At 39.8% G+C, this 16,294-nt stretch overlaps 1 long non-coding RNA gene across 2 annotated transcripts in view; it reads right to left on the bottom strand.

Moving 5' to 3' along the window:
- Positions 1 to 4,699, bottom strand: part of LOC306798662 — a 78,226-nt gene extending 73,527 nt beyond the window's left edge. Inside the window, exon 1 of one of the 2 annotated variants that reach the window (XR_013773429.1) lies at positions 4,594 to 4,699. This is a non-coding gene — a long non-coding RNA (uncharacterized lncRNA). Of the gene's footprint in view, positions 1 to 4,340; positions 4,472 to 4,593 lie in introns of those variants that run through there. The other variant, XR_013773430.1, reaches the window with a different exon arrangement.
- Between the last annotated feature and the right edge of the window lie 11,595 nt (positions 4,700 to 16,294).

The following is a 16,294-nucleotide window of genomic DNA, read 5'->3' as shown; positions in this document are numbered from 1 at the left end:
TGAATATATTTCTCCTCAGCTCATTTGTTCAGTATCTCAGCATTAAGTACTTCGAGCTCAGCACTTGGATAGCCTACCATCATTTGTGCAGAACCAGAGAGAAGCACAAAACAGAATCCACACAATTGTGTCAGACTCTGGAGAAATAGTGTTTATTAGAGTAGGAGAGGCATCCCTAGTGCTGCTAAAACAATTTACTGTTCAGTTGCAAAGTACATGCCTGAGAAACACAAGACAAAACAGTGGCAGATAAGGCATTCAGTATCAAAGCAGTGTGCATCTGCCCGCTGCAAAGATTATAACATTTTCAAATTAATTGTAATTTTTTAAATTGTAATGTCTGCTGAGTCAGCTGGAATAAGAAATGCTCAAAACTGGAGAGAAAGTCAGCTTAATTCCTAAAATTTGCAATAGTCTGGCTTCACCATTTGTATTTAATGAGAAGGTCTAGACTGAACATTAAAATCAATATGCTTAGAGAGTAACAGGAGTAATTAGACTCCTTCAGTTTAAAGGAGGCAACAAGCCAGCCTGGTGCCTCTCCAAAACAAGGATGAGGGCTATTAGGAGCTGTAGAAAAACACTTTTCACATCTGTTAGTTATCTGCATTAAGGCTGCAGCTACTTAGCACATCCCACATTAATCAATGCTTAATATTACTGAATAGTTAAATACTGGAAGAATTAACTTGGAAAACAGAAAACCTAATTCAGATATCTCCAGTAGACCAGCTTCCTTCATCACAGACATGGCTTAGCTGATGTCCCCAGCAGGGATAATTGGCTGGAACAGCAGAGACCTCACTCTGTTCCATCAGTTTAGTTGAGGTACAATACTGAGCATTCAATAGCCTGAATGCTTGGGGGCTAGTGAGCCAGTGCAGAGTACTGGAAGCAGCACCAAGCGGCCTCAAATGGCATCAGCCAAGCAGGTGGTGGCTGGTTTTTTCACAAGCCATTTGGTGGATCATATTTGCACTGCAAGCCTGCACAGCTGGAAAGCCTGAGCTGATTTCCTGACAGTTTGCCTGAAATCCAAAGCCTGTTAATGTCCTTACCATGCAAGGCATTAACACCACCTTCAGAGCTGCACTGCCAAACACAGGGTAGCCTCACCTCCCACATCCTGTATCTAATTTAAAAAAAAAAAAACTTGAAAGGACTCCTTTGACAGAGATGCTGACCCTCAGAAGCATTTACTCAAGTAATCACATACAGAGCAATTCCCTGTGCAAACTTCTGGGATATTCTTCATTAAAACTGCGATTCCCCATTATGCACTGGTAAACAACAGTTAAAGATATTTAACAAATATAAGGTGCAGCAAAAGCTTTCCTGTTACACAAGACTATGCTAAGTTTTGTGACTTCATATTCTCATCCTGCAAGCACAGAAGAGCCTGTTTTTCCCCAAAACACACTCTATGCAACTCTTCAAGGAGCAACTCACAATGCCCTAGAGCAGAGATTTCCAAGGACATTCCCATCTCTGCCAGTTCTTACTGCAGCAGCAGTACCTGGGCTGAACAAAGAGGCTTCCACTTGCCTGCTGCACACAGCCACTTCTGTGAGGGGCTGGAGAGCTGAACACAAACAGCTCCAGTCAGGCTAGATCAAGGCTTCTCAGCAGCTGCAGCACAGCTTGAACACTTACCACAGCCAATTAGGGGATGGCAAGGGAAAAGGACCTGTCAGAGCCAGAAAAACTGATTTGTAGGCAATAAAACAATTCAGGATGATGGGGGAGAATGTTTGACACTTCGCTCTACCTGCTGCACCCACTGCATCCAGAGATAATACCACCCCAACGTACCCTTCTTCCCTCCCAAGGGAAAAAACAAGGAAAAGCTCTTCCCTGTCCCGTCAATGCCATGGGAGTGGGGTGTACAGCAAAAGGATGGTAGCTGCAACCTAAGTCTCTCCAGCTGCTTAAACACTTCCTCACTACAAGGAGCAAGAACAGCTTCAGTACCTCAATTGGACCATGCAGAAGCAGCAGAAAGACCAACAGGAAAAAATAACAGGGCTGCACTGCTACTAGAATCTCACTAGGATGGATGTGGCTGCACTGAACAGGGTCAGAGCACCTGTCCTACTCCAACCTACGCAGGGGGAATTGTCCTCAAGAAATAGATTTACATCTTTAACTTTCATTGACAAAATCAACTACTTTTGTACAGGTCACTGTTTCTCTCAGTAGTTACATTTAGGAGCCCAAGCAAATTGTCAACTTAAGTACATAATAAAATTATTATTTTAGATCTAGCATTCTCGTGACAGAATGCTCAGGAACTAATTTTTTCATATAAACTTTATAAATTAAAAAATTTCAAACTAAAAATGCTTACTTAAATTTCTTTCTGTAACAGCTGAGGAACCATTGTGATAGCAGAGACATTAAGATTGCCTAAAAATACAGAGAGGGGACTGTGAACAATATTTCAAGCATAATTCAGTAAGAGTAGTATTAATGTGATGTAAGATTACATATCATAGAAAACCTTGCAGTAAAGCTACCCAATAGCTGGGACACAGACACTTGAGGTGACTGAGGACAAAGGTACTAGTTCATTTGGGGGCAGACTTTCAGTTTAGACCCTGCTAAAGATATGCTTAAACACTGAATTATAGCCTTCTTAAAAGGAGATCCATTTTTCATTCAGTGTTGGGGGGAAAAAAGCTAAGTGTCAAGAAAGTGGACTTTATTACTTTCAGTAGATCTACTCAGACAAAACACTCTCATCAAACCTGTACACACAGATGAGATTTTCAGCAACAGCAAAGACATTTGAAGAAACAGTAGAGGAACAAAACGTCCATTAATAAGATTCACACAGAGCCTGAGGAAGCCACAACCTTGAATGGAGGAAAGGATCAGATTATTTACAAATAATTTTGAAAGCTCATGCATGCTGCTAGGTTTTCACTCAGTAAACTATATCTCACACTCTTAAGAACAGGAGTGAATGCAGCACTAACTGGAGCTGAAGTACTTCAACTCCATAAATTCTTCTTTAAGGGAGCTAACTTACAGTCAGGAAACTAATAAAATCTATTCAACATAAACAGCACCAATCCTCCATTATTACAGGAGCTTTGCAACACTGAGTGTCTTTAGTATCAAAGGAAAATATTTCCTCGCAAATGGAACATTCAAATCAATAAAGAGCTCAGAAAGCATACACACAAATTAAATCAGAAACCAAGAATTTCCAAAACCAAAATCAGTATGATTTCTTCACTTTCAATCAGCTCACATTTTTCTTTTCAAATATTACTTTAGCTTGAAGATGAGAAAGAAAAATGGAGTTACTAAATTCTGCAGGTGCTTTATATCAAATTCTGGTTAAAAAAAAAAAAATCATACACAAAAAAAGAGTTAATTTCTCCAGTGTTTTGAATTTCAAGCAGACAGAAGTAACAGGTATTTTAGGTTTGCTATTTTAAGCATGTGACATGCTGTATTTTCATTACTTTTTTCAAATGAATACCACAGTAGCTGCTTATTTTTATAGACAAGTATGAGATAACTGAGATTCAGACTTGAACATCTGAGCTTAAGAAATGGAGTGTATTATGGATGATGATTAAAGGTTTTTTGGTTGTAGCCCACTCAGCATCTCTTAACCATGCAATTCTGAAAGAATTCCCCCTCATCGAGGCAGTTGCTATGATCAAAGACAAGGACAGAGGGGAGAGCTAGGGACAGACAGTGATAGACCAGAGCTAAAATCCTTTAATGCTGTGAGACTGAACAGAGAGACAGGCTGCACAGCACAGCTGTATACCACCCCCACATAAATCACATTTCGTGTCCTTTATAGGAATATTTTTAAAAGACCAAAAACCAGCTTGATGGGCAAGTTAAAATCACGCTGCAGAAGGGACTGAACTATTAAACACTTCCAGTGGCCACTAGCAGAGAGACACCTGCTGTAACATAGCAAGCCTTTCCAAAATCGACATCAGAGCTCAAGTGCTTTCCACAGCAGTGTCACTGTGATGAGTTACATGCACAGACCAGAATTCCCACCTGCTGGTGGGGTAGAAACACACAAGGCTGGGATGGGACATCCAGGTGAGCCTGTTGTGCCACACAGCCAGGCTCCCACCACATAAGGAACACAGACAGAGACAATAAACACACCTGTACACTTTCACACCATTTACCACTTTCCAAGATGAGTAAGCCAGACAGATATGTGCTAGCAGCCTAGGTGCCCTTCTCCCACTCCTGAGAAGCAATAAGGAAATGGTGCCACTCAAGGCCACTTTCCCACCTGCAGTGCAGCAGTACCACAGCCCCAGCAGCCCATAGGGATGATTTTCTTCCATATTCACCATCCAGGTAACACACAGGACTGCCATAACACTGCACCTACAATAGGCATGCCAAGGGGAGCACAGAGCTGGGATAACAATGGTTCTCTCCACACTTTGCTGCCTGGCTCCAGTCTCACCTCCATGCAGGTTTAACTCCTCAGCCTAGGATTAGGGTTTAGAAAATCACAAAGCCTGGAGCTCCAGCAACTCTGCAGCTACAAAGGTGTGCCAAGGTGAAAACCAGACTGCCAAAACATAGCTCCCTCCTCACCTGTATGCTTGGCTCCAATGTCACTCCCATGCAGGTTTAACTGCTCAGCCAAGGGTTACAGCTAGGGTTAGGAGTACAGTAACACCTGCACAAACTGCAGAAGACACCACAGCCACAGAGGCAGAAACAACTTCTACATACCCAGCCTGCACTAACTGAAAGCCCCTCCTTCATGTAACAAGGATCACCTGGGTGAGGGCCACCTGGAGGAGAGCCACCTGCTCCTAGGCTCCAGAGGGAAAGAGTAACATTGCTGCTGTTAGTGCTGGGAGCCCTTTCCAGGACAGCCTTGGGCAAGAAGGGAGCAGCTGCTGCTCTCAGCGTCTTGCCGGGGGATTGGACACACATCCTGCTCTGAGCAAGGACAGTGTTTGTAGTGGAGAAATGCAGAGAGCTGTGTAGTCTCACATCTGGCCCATGGGGCTGTCATTCAGATGAGCACTGGCTGACTGATATTTTGATTCAGATGTGTATTAAGTTGTGGTTACTTACAGTGGGGTTTTTGTTGCTAGCAAGATTGATTGAGAGAAAGAGGATGCAGCAGAATAAATCCCAGCTAGTAAAAAACCCTGATGTTTTAAGACATGGACTTCCTGGGTCTTTTTTATCATCCATTTGCTATCTTTCCATCAGGAGAATTTGAAAAGCTCTGGAACAAGTATAGTATATTAGTTGTTCCAAAATTAATGTTTTACTTGTCTGTAAATAAAATTAAGCCTGCAGTAGAATTTTACATTTTATTTATATTTTATGTTCTCTTTTATTTAATGATTTCTGTGTCTTGCTTCAAGAATCATTATATGTCCCTAACTTGCTTTTGTATTTCTCAAAAAATTTAATGCCCAATTTGTGAAGCAAGGCATGAAAAGCAAAAGCTTGCCAAACTTAGTGTATGAGTACTGATCAATAAAAGCTTATTTGTATTAGAAAAGAAACCCAGTTGTTCTGCAAGAATAGCAGAATTTATCATCATGAGTTACTTTTAAAGCAGTTTCCAAAGAAGTTTCAAGGCCTTGCACACAAGTGGCTAAATGAGCCTGACCACCAAAGACCAAAAGAGACACAAATCAGACTAGGGTTGCAAATGTTCCTCAGCAGCACTGAACCAGGGAGTGCAGGGCAATGGTGACCAGAGGCAAACAGGTCTTAGATTGTGCAAATGAGGCACAATTCTCCTTGGAAAGAGGATTTTGCAAGAGCAGACCTGCTGCTAGATTTCAAAACAAAGTTCCCTTGGTCTTATTAGAGCCTTTCAAACAGACATACAGAGCACTCAGCTGCTCTTACCCACTAAACCTGCAATTTGCTTTTCAAATTTCAACAGATTTGTACAAAACTGACGTAATGGCAGAATGAATAATAGAAATGCATTCAAGTTCAGCTGGATTGCACAATCTCTCAAGTCAATCTGAATCTGGAACAGGGTGGTAAAAGGCGCTCACAGCATTTTCATCGGTACTCAATAAGCAATAGAACAAAATGGAAGGAATAATTCCTCCGTCATTTCCCAACTTCACATATCCATACTCATATTCATCCTCTCTGAGGTCTAGTATTTCCCCACTCTCTAGCCTATCTGGATTTCCAGGGTCAATTAACTCCTACACAGAATGATTGCCTTCAGCTCATTTTCAGAGGCTGAAGTTGGGAATTAATCCTGAATGTTCATCTGTTCAGCTAAACTGGACTAAATATGAGTGCCACTGGTGCCTCATGGACCCCATGAGTTCCACTTTAGGACCTTTCCAACCAATGTTGACAAAAGTCCTGTGCACCTCCTCACTGGAACTCCATATTCCGTCAACACTTCACAGGGAATATCCCCTTGCCTTTCCCAACAGCTGACTGAGCTGATCTCTTTGGGATGCAGCCTTTGGCTGGAGTGAGCTCCAGCCTTCCACCTCTATGGGCTGTGCACACTGAACTAGCACCTCAGAGGACAGCACATGAAGCTGCCAGGGGTGGGCTGGCTGATGCCTTGTGTGACACCTGCACAGTGCCCAGGCCATATGCAGCCCACTGCTGTGGAAATGTTCAATAAATGCATTGAATTCCTTTCCGTCCCCTCAGCCTAGAAAGCATTTTAATTTTTTTTCTAGAGGCAATTATCAAGGTCAGTGAAGAGGAACTGGATTCTTAAATTATTTGCATTGCAAGATGACGTCCCTTGCAAGATTAAAAAACAAACCAAGCACACAGGAAGACAGAAAAAACAGTGTTCACCTATAATAAAATAATTGCAAAATAATCAGCATCCAGATTAATCAACCTGTACTTCTTACTGTATCTACAGAGCCTACCCCCACTACTTTTCTACCCCATACTGTATTCTTTTATATTAAAATGTTTTCTAGAAAGTAAACAGACAAGCGCATTGCAGGATTTGCATTTTCTTTTCAGTGCTGTAGATTCACTGTCACCTTTTTGCCTTGGAGACACTTTAACCCATACTTCCTTCTCCATACCACGGGTCCTTAATTGTTATTTTCTGAATGGAGAATCACCTCAGTCTTGCTGAAAGCTGCTTACCCCTTCATAAAAGATCTGAAATTCTACAGAGATGAAGAGGCAATTAATGTGTGTAATGTCTCAAAAGTTCAGCAGATGGTAGGAGTCCCAAGACACAGTCCTGTCAGCAGAGTGCTGATATGTGCAAAGGGAAAGGACAATACAAACTGTTGATGCAATCTAAACCAGACTGCTCTGCCAGGTGAGGGACTTTCATGAGTGATGGGAAATGTGAATCCTCTTGGACAAAAATTGGAGCTAAACAAAGAATCCCCACATTACAAGTGAGTGTTTAACCCCTTAACTAAACCCAAGTGTTGGCTCATAGGGGATTTTTTAGTATTTGTGTTACTGTTTTTGAACTATTTACTTATATCCAGCTTTCTAAGGGCAATTGTACTTTTTGAAGCCATTTGCATCTTACACTTTCACTCAGCATTAACTGGGGTATTTTTCCACCTCTCTGCATCAAAGGTGTTACTCTGTCTCAGATCTTCAGACCTCTTACCCGAGTTGTCACAATTTAAGTGTCTATTTAACATCTATAAGTAATCTCACAGAACAGTATTGCATAACAAATGGTTTAGATGCCATCTATCTTGGCTTTGAAAATCAGCTTTAAGTCCAAGTAAGACCACTAGGATCAGAATATGTTACAACTAGAAGGTGGTAAAATTAGATTAACCACCAGAAGTTAGCAGGAATTTCTGTCAAGTGAAGGACTATTCAGTCAATGGTTCAATCCCAAGCAAGTGAAACTGCTATGTAAATCACCTAAAACCAGTCTGAAATTGGTGTCCAATTAAGATTGGGACTGGTTTTACACATGCTCCACCTTTCCTAGACCCTTCCTAGTAAAGATACAACAAAGGAAAATTATGCTTAGTGATCATCAAAAGTTTTAGAATTTTATTACTTGCCTGAGGATTCTACAAACCGGACTTGAAACTGAGGGTCAGAAGTACTTTTATCCCATGATCTACATTTTCAGTGTCAGACAGAAATATAGCAAGGAAAATACATTTTTTTTTAATGATCTGCTTGACTTCATACAGATCTTAACACATTGTGATGAGAAATATTTTTAGGTTTTTTCTATGTAGGCAAGTCTGCATCTTGCACAGATTTCCTCAAATGCTGCAATATATTAGCATAAATCAGATTTGTTAAAAAATCTTTTTACACTTCAGAAATTTTCAAAGTAGGAATAAAGGCTCGGGTATGTGATGAAGGGACTGTACTGATGTATGAATCACTGCTTCTAGAAACCCATTTAGGTACAGATTCATAATGTCTCAATGGTCTTTCTTGAAAAAGAAGCTCTACTAATGCAATGAGAAGCTCATGTTCTACTCCCTTCCTATTGTGCCTGATATCCTGTGCCACCACTATAAAATTGGAAACCTTTGTTCTTGGTGAGATGCTTCAAGAATTATACTTTTGCCAAGATAATCATTAGCCCTTGTGGAAACCTCCTGCATGTAATAGGTTCATGCAGTGACCCCAGGAGTCACTTGCACAGCCTGAACTGGCTTCACTCCTCACTTTCAGGAGTGGAAAAATACAAGTCAAAGCTCATAAGTAAACGAGTCCTGTATGTAAAGGTTTGTAGCTTTGCAGCTGATCAGGACTGGTCCAACTACCTTCAAATGATTCAGCAGTTTGTGCACTTCTATGAAACCAAATCTGCAATTACATTGATAAAAACTTCATGCTAGCAACCAAAATCTGCAACATATACCATTTCTAGCCCATAAGCCTGAAGGAGAAGACAGTTTCATAGGGGCCAGAATTACTTTGTAGATGACACACATCCAATAATAAAATTTCTGGACATATTTTATTCTGCCTAGTTTAGTTAACTGCATTCATATATTGGCAAATGAAATCCAGTCCTTTTCCAAGAAAGAGCACAACCAGTTTTTCAGAAATTGAGTTTGTGTGATTTCCCCAGAGCTCATTAAGAAGTATTCCCCTTAATGCTTTTGTTGAGGGTTTTTGCTTGGGTTTTTTAATAACAATTAGCTATATATGCATGTCATTTTGCAGTGGTTTCCACAACAATTCTGAAATGCTTAATATTGAGGTACATATTCTTAGGCATCTTGCTCAATGAAGTAGATACACATGGAGTTTTTAAGTATGTCTAATTTATTCTTTGATTTTAATATCATAATGATTGCCGATCTGTGTTTTGTGTAATGTGGAAAAATTAGATTTGCTGTAGCTACCTTAATAATGAATTTTACATTATCTCAGCTTTTAAATTGTTTAAAAAAAATAGTTTTATCTTAGAATTTTACTGGTTTTGAGACCCCTAAGTTCTACCTCTTATTTAAAACCTGTCCTTTTGAATATTACCTTTTACCACTTCTACTGGAAATAATCATAAGTATGTTTCTACTGCTTAGGTATTTGATGGCTTAAATATTCTAGAAATAATTATACATTTATCATTCTTATAGGTCACCTATAATATCCTGTACATGGCTCTGAATCATCATTCAGTTCAGTTAATTGGGGTTTGAGAAATGTTATTTTCTCATGTCAGGATATTCTGACCTGATTAATTGCTGGTACAATTTCCCCTCTAATATCACAAACCCCATTATGAGCAATAATACAGCTCCACAAATAGACTGCAGAAAGAAAAAAAATATTATCCATGTTGAGTAGTATATGAGACAGTATTATTTTCAAGCAGTGTCTTAATCACCTGTCTGTTACCACCTGAGAGGCAAAGGCTTACTTGAATAATTAGGATTTCTCAGTATTATTAAAACCAGAAACATGTTGTTTATGACATCCTAAGTAAGTCACAAAACATTCTTTCAAGCTTGGCTGCAATTTTCCTTGAGACACTACTGTGACATGGTTGACTAGAAGTTTCCTACATAAAACAATTTAACCCATTTCTGTGAGTGTATTATCTTGCCATATAACATGACCAAGCAGCTAAGTCACAATGGCTAAAAACAATCCCAGGCCAACAGCTGCCCTGACTTAGCTGCCCTGACTTAGATGTCTATTGAATTACTAGGCCTCTCACACAGCACTCTCCAAACAGTTTTAAGAGATAATTTTCCTCCTTTGTCTCCTGTTCTGCTTGGTTCCAGCTAGAGAATTCTTTTCCTGATCAATAGATACAAATTCCACCATAGATGGAGTCAACTAACTACTCTAGGTTTGGCCCAGTCTATTCATTACAGTCATACCTATTTCACAAAATTACTAAAAAGCTATTAAAAAATCGACAGCTCCTCTACTTCTTTTCTCACCAGATGTAATTTCTGGATAATGGATAAATCCCTGTGAGTCTGCCACCTGTTTTCAAGTCTCTGACACTCGGAGACCTAGAATCAGGAGAAAAACATCCACCAAGAAGAACAGTCCCTCCACGTCTCAAAGTACTGCCTCACAGTAGCTCTGAAATTGCAAATTTATTTCAAAGAAAATCTCACACCTCTGACAAAGCTTTAGGGAAAAAGGTCTCAGAGGCTGCAGGGAGGATCTCAATCTTTGGGAGAACTTGATAAAAGAGCTTATTTTTCTTGCTAAGTAGGAAAACTTGTGAAAAAGTGGGAAAGTTTTCTAAGGGGCCAGTGTTCTTAGTTGGTGGGTACTTCAGAGGAAGAAGCCCTTTGGGATGACTGGCAGCACAGCTTTCCTCCAGCTCCAGTGTACAAGGATTTCAAGGACAGCAATGATTCATCTCCACATGGGCAATGCAAGATGTCTGGGGGAATTGGAAGTCTTAAAAGAAGTGTTCCAAAATGCATGCTGACTTGCTTTGTTGTTATAAATTAATATATTCTGAAAGCAGATACGTGGCACACTATTTTCAGACTCTGTTTCTCCTGCAGTCATTTTATTTGTGAAACAGCACCTGTAGGAACAAAACATTGTTATTTATAATTCTGCTCTCTGCCACATAAACAAATCCTCTGCCAAATCCCGAACAATACAGTGCAACAAAACAGAGCAAATAACCCTGCAAATCTAATTTAAGCTAATACAGGCAGCATTAAATGAGGTTCTGATCATGGCTGATTCTACTTCTCTGTAATCTGCAGCAAGTCACTTGGTCCTTTGGTTTCTTTCCCTCTTCTATAAAATCCAGAATAGGAAGGCGAATATAAACAAGGCAGAAGTTCAAATTAGAAGTACAAGTAATCTCAGAATTTCACAACTGAATTACCTGAAATGCTAATGTTTTGATCCAGCTACAATAGAATCATGCACAGCTCTGCACTGTGTGCACTGTTTTTGGAACTGCAAATATCTTGACTGCATTAGGGATATTTTCTGGTGGCTAGAAAAGGCTCACTGGGAAATAAAATTCAGACCTGTAGAAAATTATTAGCTTGAAAAGTTATTCTCCCAGGGCAGAAATGCAGCCAATGACCACAGTGTGGACAACTGAGATTCAGAAATGCTCTGGATGGCTCCAGGAAGAAGTCAGCTATTAGGCCAACCTGGACACATCCAGTATGTCAGCTGGACTGATAGTCCTCTCTTTTAACCAAATCCTACTTATCATGTGACAGACTGGAAAAGATTTCCCAAAAATAAAATGTTTTCTAAAAAGTCAAAACTATCAGAATCTGAAATTGCTTATTGTCTCACATAAATAACACCAATATACAATTTTCAGTATTTTATAAACTACCCTGAAATGCTTCTGAGAGCAGGTCACATGGTAGCCAATTCCAGAAAATTATAGATGAAGTCTGGAATAAAAAGTAATGAAGTTTGATAATAAACTGTCTTGTGCATCTAATTCTCTGTGTGGAATAAAGAAAATAAAAACAAAACCTCCTATGGAAATGTGACTACTTTTCTAAGGCAAAACCACTTCATCAAGATGGTTTTCTCTGCAAACCTTTCTGCTCTGTTACTTGAATGCAAATCCCAGTTGTCTTTTAATACCAATGTCCTTTAATGAAACTGAAGTTGACTGTGACATTTCAAGAAATGTTCACATGAACTATGTCTTCACAAAGAGTGACTGCAAAACACATCCTCTAAGCCTAAACTTGAATGATGCCAAATAACCTAGAAGAGAAATGTGCTTCTACTGAAAACAGGGAGACAAAACAAGAACTTTATTCTCATTCACAACGATGCAAAGGTTAGGGATTTATAATAGAGTCTTACTGTGATTTGTTTAACTGATAATAAAAATTTGTCTTAATGCAGTAGGATCCCCAAGTGCTATAGGGCTCAGCAAATAGCATTGGGCTCCTCTGTTGTAAAGAAATTGAGGGTGAAAACGATGTTAAGCAAGTTTCTGAAAAGCAGCTTCAGCTTGATTTCTTTCTCTAAATCTAGCCATGATGCTACTTAATATTTCATCTGAAATCCTTGGCTAAATGGAAATAATTTTATTCCACTTCCTCTGCTACAAAGTATTAGTATTACCCCAATATTGGTAATTGGCTTTTGGCAGCTTTATTACAGCTTAGTCAATCTTGTAAAAAAGATAAATATAGTACAAAGCTTACAAAGATGGGTGGTATTAAAATCATTAAAAATTGCAATCATAAATAATTTAATATCTCTGTTGTGTATTTAACTAAGTGGCCTTTGAATTACTTATGTTACTGAGCACTAAAGTACTGGAAAATTCCCAACATTTCCTAAGTTAAATAAACATGATGAACTAAGCATACAAAATCTCAGTATTTCTTTTTCCGAGTTGTTGTTTTGTTTGTTTATTTGGGTGTTTGGTTTTGTTCTTTCCAGTGTACTGGAAGTCACTGGCTTCTGAATCAGTTCCTATTGCATTATCTAAAGTAAAGTTTTATCTCCTTCTAGCCATCACAATTGCAAAATCTTAAAATAAATTGCTAAGAAATTGCCAGTGTGATATACTTGTCATGCTCACTTTCTAATTTCACGATGACCTATGATGACATGGTGCAGTCAGATTACCAAAACACATTAGGATTGCAACAGGAGCTCATTAGAAGCTCTTTATAAAGAAGGCAGTTCTTTTACAGAATAACAAAGCAGCAGCTTTTTCTTTTAAAATAGCTAATAAAATTTTCTTCTGAGAGACTGTGATAAATATCTGCAATTTAAGTTTGTGTAATTCTCCCTGATTGACTGTAATGAGTCTCAATTTGTCTGGTAAAACGAATACTTAATTGCTGTGTTCAGAATGACATCAGGTTATTACAGTGTTCAGTACATCTAAACCAAAAAGTTATTAACTGGCTGATTTGCAAGCCTAAAGGGACTTCAGCATCTCTATTAGATAATACATTATTTATGATTTAGGGTTATGGAATTAGCTCTGTCTGGCTCCCTGTGGTTTATAAAATAAGCTGCCAGTAATTAGAATTTCCACCACTGACCACTAGCGACTTCCAGCAGAATTCAGCTGGAGAAGGAGAAATGCACTGAACACCTCTAAGCAAATTTTCAGAGATGAATGAGAAAAAGCATGTGTGCTTCTTGTGAAGTTTCTGAGAATTTAGGCATGAACAGCATAAAATCTCATTTTGTGAAACTGTGCTTCACCTAGCACCTTCTTATGCAGGGTCCTCCCTCTCACCATTTTGTTCAGACGTTCCCCAGACACTTGGATATATGCAGCTGAGGCTCATCCATCTGGGTGAGGAGGAGGAGGAGTTTCAGCACCCAGTGCAATCCTTCCTCACCAGGTACATTATTCCTTCACCAACCATTTTTGGGGCAGTTTCCTAGGAGTCCATGTCACTTATCCCAACAGGAAAAAATTCATTGCAGAATACAGCACCCACTGTGTTTAACAGATAGCTGAAAACGCTGGAGCTGCTTGCAGGAGTCAGTAAGTGAAGCAGTGGTCCCCGCTTTGGCAGGGTCAAACAGGGACAAGAGCTTCTTGCTCCCACCTGAGCATCCAAACCACCAGACTGAGGGCTTTTTTCCTCTTGGTCTCTCCTTGTGAAGCTGTGAAGAGACCTGACTAGATTGACCAAAGTGGAGAGAAGCCCTTGAATCTCAATTCTGCTACAAAACCTGCTTCAGCAATTTCTCCTTTGTAGCAGCAGAAACCTCTCTGGGGTTCTGGAAGAGTGTGCCCCATGAGGAAGCAGTGGTTATTGACACTAACTAGTGCTATTATTGACACTAACCAGGGCACTCCTGCTGGGAATGCCATACCTGTTTTATCCCAAAAGGCTTAGGAAGCACTGCACCAGAGCAGCAGGACACTGATCCTTACCACCCTGGGAAGAAGCTGGATTTGAGATTCAGTCCAGCTATTGCCTGAGGCATCTCTCTGCAGTGCCACTGATTTCACACCATGTAAGCAAAAGGAGCTCAGCTGCTTAAACCAGGGTTTTATCCACTGTAGGGACCACATGTTCTATTACCTTCAAAAGCCATGGTATTTTTAAACATTTAGATTTCAGTTACTTATCCAGACCTAGGGAGGATGAAATGGTTCTTTGAAGACAGCAAGTACTTAGAAGTCTTATTTAGTTTGTGGGACTTAAAATTGTCATCAGATTTCAAGCTGAATTTCACTTGCAGGGGGGATAAGTCAGAAAACACATCCCAATTTGGGATGTGGCCCAGACAGACCAGGCTAGTCATGCCATATTTCTGTTTAAATAATTAGGGAGGCCCCTGTTAACTATTTTAATAAATATCCATTTCCCCACTTTTTAAATTCAGTTTTTGGTCAGTTTTAAGTGTGTCAGCAGGTCTGTTAATGAGCCAGGCTGGCCAAAATCCAGATGCCAAATACACAACAAATAAAGGATTAAAAGCTATCCATCAATACACCTACCTTCTTTCAGACCTGCAGGGTTCCTTGCCCTCAGAATCCTTCAAAATCATAGAGGAGGGAAAATGGGGAGAGAAAATAGGTGTTTATTTTAAGAATATTTTGTCCATGAGATTTAAGAGATTTTTCTCTCCTATAATATCTGTGCCTTCAGTTGCTCTGCAAGATCAAAAGCATGGTCCATTCATCTCTCAAGTCACAGAGGATAATGAAGGGAATCAAAGAGAAAACAACACAAGGCATTGGAAATGAGAGGGTAGTTTGTGTCCCAGAGCTGTTTTATTACTGTGATTATCCTGCAGTAGGCTTCAGAAATGACAACCTGCTCACTAAATCCCTCAGAAACTGTGAGACTGAAATCTCTGAAGATATCCAGGGGCTGAAGGACGAAAAATAAGTCAGGGCCACCTGTTACATATAAAACAACTGCCTCAGTGGGATATGAGTATTCTAAGCCCCAAATATCTGGGATTCTGAGAGACAAGGTAGTGGTTCCCACTTCACACATCAGTCATCCAGCCTCCTGGCTAATAAATCCTTGACAAATGCATATCCCTGGCACTTAGCAACTGTCTGCAAATTAGGGTTTATGAGGAGGGGCAGTCCCTTCCAATGTTCTTTGGAACACAAGCCCACAACAGCTGGCACTGGGAATTGTTAGTACAAGTCATCCGGGTATGTGCAGCCTTCATAACCTAACCTATGAAAACTTGGTAAGGGGAATGATCTGTGGAAGGCTGATGGGATAAAATCACAGCAGTCAAGGGACATGACAGCTCTTCCAACCTCTGCTAGAAGTACACACAGCTTCTCCGCCCTCAGGTGAGCATTTTGGATTGAAGAAGTCCCTCCAAGGCTGACAGCAATAAGTTGTGTTTAATACCAAGAAGAAGTAAGTGATGTAAAGGCAGGCACCTGCTGGGATGCAACCTGCTTGTTTACAGAGATTATAATTGCTACAAGGTAACTGCTGGGTTTTTAGTTCTTGCTAATTTTGTTTTGGCTCTTCTCTCCTGATTTGCATGCAGAGCACAGGTCTCTAACACAAACAATTGTGTGAGTTATAGAAAAAAACCTAAGAAAACAGCCTCTTTTCTGGTAAATAAGCTGCACTCAGAAAAGTATTTCTTGCAAAACAGCACTATGGTATTCTGCAGCTTGCTTGAGAATTTTATAACACCTTAAAATTCTTATCAAATATGGTCACTTTTACTTCTTTTGCTCTATAAAAGATTACTGAAATATCAGTCCTTTAGAGTGAGCATTGCAAATGAATATCAGCACTGTTATTTTCATGCTGAGTGAACTGATGTATTGATTTACACCAACAATCTATGGGCATGGTTGGGTTTGGCTGCCCCTGAGGTCAATTTAATCCTCCTCCAGTCTGTGATGTTCCAGGGTACTCTGGGGTAA

This window comes from Erithacus rubecula (assembly GCF_903797595.1).
Source record: "Erithacus rubecula genome assembly, chromosome: 2".
In the NCBI taxonomy this organism is placed as follows: Eukaryota; Metazoa; Chordata; class Aves; order Passeriformes; family Muscicapidae; genus Erithacus; species Erithacus rubecula.
The sequence above is the reverse complement of the archived record's forward strand: the minus strand, read 5'-3'. Positions and strand labels throughout refer to the sequence as shown.